This window comes from Molossus molossus, unplaced genomic scaffold (assembly GCF_014108415.1).
Source record: "Molossus molossus isolate mMolMol1 unplaced genomic scaffold, mMolMol1.p scaffold_m16_p_6, whole genome shotgun sequence".
Lineage (NCBI taxonomy): Eukaryota > Metazoa > Chordata > Mammalia > Chiroptera > Molossidae > Molossus > Molossus molossus.
Genome location: NW_023425399.1, coordinates 66,115,336 through 66,122,228, shown reverse-complemented (window position 1 = coordinate 66,122,228; position 6,893 = coordinate 66,115,336). Strand labels below are relative to the sequence as shown.

The window sequence follows — 6,893 nt, the reverse complement described above, 5'->3', positions numbered from 1 at the left end:
ATATATATTAACACCATACTTAGTGCAGTGATTAGAGTACAGAGTATAGAGATACAAAGACTTTGTGCAAACATCAAATTTACTGCTGTAAATGTGTGGCTATGTGCAAGTTATCAACCTTTGTAAATCTGTTTCTTCATCTTTAGAGTGTTGTGAGGAGTAAATGAAATAAGATAGAAAAATAATTTAGCTCATAGTAAATGGTCAGTAAAAATTTATGTTATTAGTGCTTGCTTTGGCAGCACTAAATATACTAAAACTGGAACGATACAGAGAAGATTAGCATGGCCCCTGCACAAGGATGACACGCAAATTTGTGAAGCATTTCATATTTAAAAAAAAAAATGATTTACGTTATTATATCTATGTTACATATTTAATTATAATGTATTTATAATAAATTTAGTATTAATATAATTATATTGTTTACATATAATTGTATCAATTAATATAATATATGCATATTATATTTTAGTGTTAATTTAGTAACATAATTAATATAATATTCACATATTATTATATATTTTTAGTATCTTCCTCTGAGGATTGAATTGTGTCCCCACTACCTAATTTATATATTTATATACTAACACTAAATACTTTAGAATGTGACCTTATTTGGAGATATGCTATTTATAGACATAAACAAATTAAAATGAGGTCATTAGGGTGGGTCCCAATCCAGTATGACCAGTATCTTTATGAAAAGAGAAGATTTGAGCCCTGGCTGGGTTGGCTCAGCAGTTAGAGTGTTAACTTGAGGAACAAAAAGTCATATGTTTGATTCTGGACAAGGTCATTGTACCTTGGTTGTGGTTCATCCCTGGCCCTGGTTGGGGTCATGCGAGAGGTAACCAGTTGTGTCTCTCTCATATTGATGTTTCTCCCTCTCTTTCTCTGTCTCTCCTGCACATTCACTCTATCTGAAGATAAATGGTAAAATATCCTCTGGTGAGGATTTTAAAAAAGTGGGGAGGATTAGAAGAATGATATGCACACAAGACAAAATACCATATGAATATGAAGGAAGAGGTCAGAGTGCTCTTTGTACAAACTAAAGAATGACAAGATTGCTAGTAAACCATCAGAAGCTAGGCAAGAGGCATGAACAGATCCTCTCTCATAGCCCTTGGGAGGAACCAACCCTTAATCTAGGACCTTTGGCCCCCAGAACCATAAGACAATATATTTCTATTGTTTAAGCCACTCAGTTTGTGGTACTTTGTTACAGCTGTCCTAGCAAACTAATGCACTTCCCCACTGGAAAATGAGTGATCAGATAGGTTTTAGGGGACAACAGCATAAGCAGGGATACTAAGAGCATTCTCCTGTGCTTCCTCCCATTGTCTGCTGCTGAAATCCTACTTATCTTCTCAGGTCTAGTCCAAAAGCCATTTCCATGACAAAGACTTTCCCATTCTTCTGATTAGAAGCAATGGCTTACCCTTTTGTGCTCACAACAGAGAGAGGCAAGTGTTTTTCCCTAGCTCATCCTTTCCCTCTACAATTCATTCTGCCAATGAAGCTAGATTATCTCCCTAAAACTTGCCTTCATATCCTAGTTAATTTTTCACTCCTGTCCTCCATGCATTCAATTCTAAGGCTTTTTAGTACAAGGATGTCTTATTCATTTGGGGTGTATCAGTTTCATTCCCTACCAGCTAGCACAGAGCACAGTGCTTGCATAGAACATATAGTAGATGCTCAGTAAATATTTAAGAAATTGAACTGATTTTCTAATCACGATTTCCTCCTTTTAACTGCACTGTGAAAGAACCTTTCAGAGAGGGAGGAACTAAAGTTAGTTGAATGACCAAAGGTAAGTACCTAAAATATGTTGTTTTGTTGAGGTTTGTGGAAAGGGAACTTGTGGCCAAAAAGCAGCCAGGGGCTATTAGGGAGTTCAGGGCACAGGGCCAAGCAAAATAATTTTGTCTGGTTGAGGTGGGGGATGGGACTAAATTTATAGCCTTGAGAACAGTTCAGGGCTGGAAGTCTGAAGGTTGGTCAGGTTAGGAATTCTGGCTGTCACAGAAGGAGGAAGGCAGGGTTACTGTGCCACAAAGATCAGGGCTGGGGGTTGTTTGGGTGAGGGAGGACTAGAGAGGAATTACAGGAGAACCAAATGTCACTTTTGTCCAGCCACTGCTTGGGAGGGAGGAACTGGGATAACGACAGAAGTGAACCCGAGGCCTGGGTACAAATAAGTTTGATGACCTTTTCCAAACCCCAAATCAGAACATGTGATAAGTACAAATGAATGTATCTGAACACTAATACAGAATATTTGAAACTGGAATGATTTAAGAAAATGTATCATAAATGGTTACTATGGTTACAGAAATGATAATTCGAGTAGGCCGAAAGTGATGTTCAATAACTACATTATCACGTGGGTTTCTGTTTTAGGTCCTGGTCAATTGGAAATTATAAAAAGAACTAAATTCATTTGGTCTGCAAAGCCCGTTACATTCCCCAGGTCGAGTCTCAGAAAGGTCTGAGTGCTGCAGACCCTGGTTGTCTGAGAAGTTTCCGAGTATTACTAGGAAAACTCCGAATGACAGGCAGTCATAGAACATTTTCACTTCTGCTTTAGTGACTCAAAGTGAATCAAGACATTGAGCCCTACTTCCCCTGAAGTTATGTGCTGTTGTTGGTATGTGTGCATATGTGGTAGAGAGGTGGATATAAGAAAACCAGCTGTTCTGAAAAATAGCAGGCACATACCATACAAACTTTTCCCCACTCTACTGTTTTCAGTTAACAATATGTATGCATTATGTATGTACCTATTACGTATACAGTATGTAGAGGTATTCTTCCTCCTTTTTGTAGCTGGATAATTCTCTATTGTGGTCTCAACCAGTCTGCTCTTGATGAACACTAAGGTTGTTCCTTTTTCTATTACAAATAGTATAAACAATAGCTTTCTGCATATATCCTTTCATACTTTCCCCAGTGTACCTTTGGTTAGATTGTTACACATCAAATTGCTCAGTTAGAAGATAAATGCTTATGTAGTTTTGCTAGAAATTGCCATATTCTGCCCATAAGGCTTGTACCATTTTGAATTTCTACCTGCAATATATGAATGCCTATTGCCCCAAGGTCTCATCATCATATTTCAGACTTTTTAATTGTTGTCAATCTGGCCCTGGCTGGTTTGGTTCAGCAGTTAGAGCATCAGCCCACAGACCAATGAGTTGCAGGTTTGATTCCAATCAAGGGCACGTACCTAGGTTGCAGTTCAGTCCCCGGCACTGGCCAGGGTCGTGGGGGAGGCAACCAGTTGATGTGTCCCTCTCTCCTTCCCACTCTAGCTGAACAAAAATGGAAAAATATCCTCGGGCGAGGATTAAAAAAAAAATTGTTGTCAATCTGTTAGGCAATAAATATCTGACCATAGTTTAATTTGTATTTCTCTTATGAGTGAAGTTGATAACCTACTTGTATAGTTAAGAACTATTTTCAGTTCTATGATTTATCAGTTAATATCTTTTGCTCATTTTTTTTTCAAAAGGGTGTTAGCTTATTTCTTCTCTATTTTAGAAATTCTTTATATTCAGAATATTGCTTGCTGTTTTCAGGGAAATTGCAGATATTTTCCTCTCAGTTTGTCATTTGTCCTTTTACTTTAATCATGGCATCTTTTCTATGTAAAAGTTTTTATATTTAATATTTTATGCAAGAAAATGTATCAATGTTTTCTCCTATTTTTTTTTCTGAATTTTGAGTTATAGTTAGAACATTTTTTACTACTACCAAATTACAAAGAAATTCATCCATGCTTGTATGTGGTGTAATTTTTTTACATTTAATCTCTGATCCTTTTGGAATTGATCTTACACTGTACGCTAGGCACTGCGCTTTGGGCCAGCTGGAGAGCGACGGGGGTGGATGGGAGTAGGGACTTGAGGGCAATGAAATAAGTACAAAGACATGTAACAAACCATTTCTGAATCAAAGTGCTATGACTAGAAAAAGAATCAAAACAGCTCTTAAGAAGAATGGAATAAATGGATATCATGAGTCTGTATGGTAAGATAATACAGTAAAAAAAATAGGTTCTCTTCAAATAAATTTATTGATTTACTTGAGAACACACAGATATTCTTAAAAGAGAACGAGATAAAGTGTGACAAACACATTTATAAAAAAAAGGAAACAAAAAAGTTTTATTTCATGGGATAGTCAGGAAAAGAATTTCAAGTAAATTACACTAGACCTGGTTTTTAAAGGGTGGATAAAACACAACAAAGTGAAGATAAAGAAGGAGGGTGGTTTTAGCAATGGGAGTGTTTGCGTGGCATACAAGTACTTGCAGTGTTCTTGAAAAAGTGGAAGAGTTCTTTGACTTGGTCATTGATCACATGTGTTGTGAGATGAAGGGATGAAAGAGAGGACTCAGTGATTCTTCTAGATGAAAGGTCAGAAAATGTTTTCTTAAACAGCCATATTGTAATACGATCTCTTTCACAATAACTCAATTCTCATATAGCATGAAAAAAGGCATAGACAATTTGTAAACAAGTGAGTGTGGTTGTGTTCCAATAGGAGTTTATTTACAAAAAGAGGTGGCGTCTGGATTTGGCCCACATGCAGTAGTTTGCCTGACCTGGATTGAGATTGGAGAGCAGGTGGGACTATGGGGTGTTGGAAACACAGCGAAGTCTAGAAAGTACAGAAACAAAGTCAAAGTGACATATTGTCTCTTTATTTTAGCATCCTCAATGTTCGAAGACTTCTAGTGTGGCTGTATCCACTATGTAATTTTACAAGAATGGTATGCAAATTTGCGATCGGAATCCTCTTGACATTTTACATTGAAAAACATGAGTTGTGAAATCAGAAAAGAATGATCTCATTTTGCTTTGCCCTACTGGGAGCAATAAAAACTATCTCTTCCAGAAACTTAGGTAATCTTATTTCAGTTACAAGGAAGTAGCACCCTGTGCCAGAGCTTTCTCAAAGTGGAGAATTTTGACATTGGAACTCAGCTGGTAATTAGCCAGGGATGTCATTTTGATGGTTAAACTTACAGAAAACTTAAAGGCTAATCAAGCATTATATAAAAGTTTAATGAATTAGATATGAGAGCAGAAGGGAAAACATCTTGATGAATAAAATGGAATGCCTAAATTGAGTTTGAAGGTGGATTAGATGAATTCTAAGTATTCTTCAGACTTTTGGATTCTACCAACATAAGCAGCTTAATAACAGCACCTATTAGAATATTTGCTTTTGACCAACTGTCAAATAATATAAAGGTTCAATTGTCTAAATGCATCCTTATTTTGGTAACAGTACAAATAATTATTAATTATATATTTCAAATAATTTATCAGTCTGAGTATAAATCTTATTAAGTCTGAAGGGTGATGACTATTAAAAAATGCTTATCATTTTAAAGATAAAAAGTTGATTCTACCTGGAAAGTATTATCCTAAGCAAAACAAGCCAAGCAGAGAAAGACAAATATCACTTATTTGTGGAATATAATGAACATAACAGTCTGGGGAATGGGGTAGGCCCAGAGATATGGAAGTGGGGTACAGACTGACAATCCCCTAAAGAGGAGTTGGGGGGGGGATAAACCGCAGGACTTATATGCATGTATGTATGAACAATGGACATGGACAACAAAGGTGGGGACAGGGTGGGGAGGGAGGGGAAGGGGGTAATCAGTGGGGAGAAAGGAAAAACATCTGTAACAAAAATAAATTAATTAATTTTAAAAAAAAGCAAAAAAAATGTGATTCTATATTTCTGAAGAAAAAATCTAAGAATAATTAAAATGACAACTTTCATCAATGAGCTAATGATGTTTCCATAATTATTGGTTTATTTTATTAAAAAATTTATTTTCTTTATTGATTTTAGAGAGAAAGGAAGGGAGAGGGAGAGAAAAAGGAAGGGAGAGGAAGAGAGAGAAAAATAGAAACATCGATGAGAGAGAACACTGATGGGCCACCTCTTGCATGCCCCCCACTGGGAATCCTGCCCACAACCTGGGCATGTGCCCTGATTGGGAATTGTGCCCGCAACCTCTTGGTGCATGGGTCGACGCTCAACCCCAGAGCCACACTGGCCAGGCAATTATTGATTTATATAAGAGTTGTTCAGTCATTTATTATATAATTATTTATAATTTTTAAAATTCACTAGTGGGAGTGAAGATCATTATTAAACAGGTAAACTGTGTCCAAACCATGGGGGTGATGGATGTGCCATGCCAGTGAACTGGGAAATAGAGACCAATGGGAGGGTCTTTCTCAGGAGAGTGGCATGATCGGACTTGTGTTTTAGATATGTGTTATTCTAATAGCAATGCAGAGCGTGGATTTTGGGGAGCCAAGACTGGTGGCCACATAGTGGTGTGAAGATTCTTGTAATGTCCACAAAACATTTGTCAGTACTGTAGTGATAGAAGGGATGGAGACAGGGATAGATTTGAGAATGAGTCAGTCGTTATTGTATGTGGGGTAGAGGAAAAGGAAAGAGTCAAAACACCTCTTAGATTTCTGACTTGGCAGACAAGGTGGATGATAGTATCCTTAACTGAGGCAAGGAACACTTCCTGACTTATGAAACAAAGCAATATTTTCAGCTTTCAAAGTTGGACATGAAGATAAATCTCGTACAAAGCCAAGCTGTCCAATATAAATGTAATGCAAGCCACAAACGTAAGCCACATACGCAATTTTAAGTTTTCTAGAAGCCACATTACATAAAAAGAAACAGGTGAAATTAATTTTAATAATACATTTTATTTAGCCCAGTATATTCAAACTATTATAATTTAAACTTGTAACAATATAAAAATTATTCATTCTGATTTTACATTTTATTTTATGGGAAGTCTTCAAAATCTGGTATTTTATACTTACAGTATA

The 6,893-nt window shown here is 36.5% G+C and overlaps 1 pseudogene; it reads left to right on the top strand.

The window, feature by feature from the left end:
• Positions 1-223: 223 nt before the first annotated feature.
• LOC118619386 lies at positions 224-336 on the top strand (annotated as a pseudogene).
• The last annotated feature ends 6,557 nt before the right edge of the window (positions 337-6,893 follow it).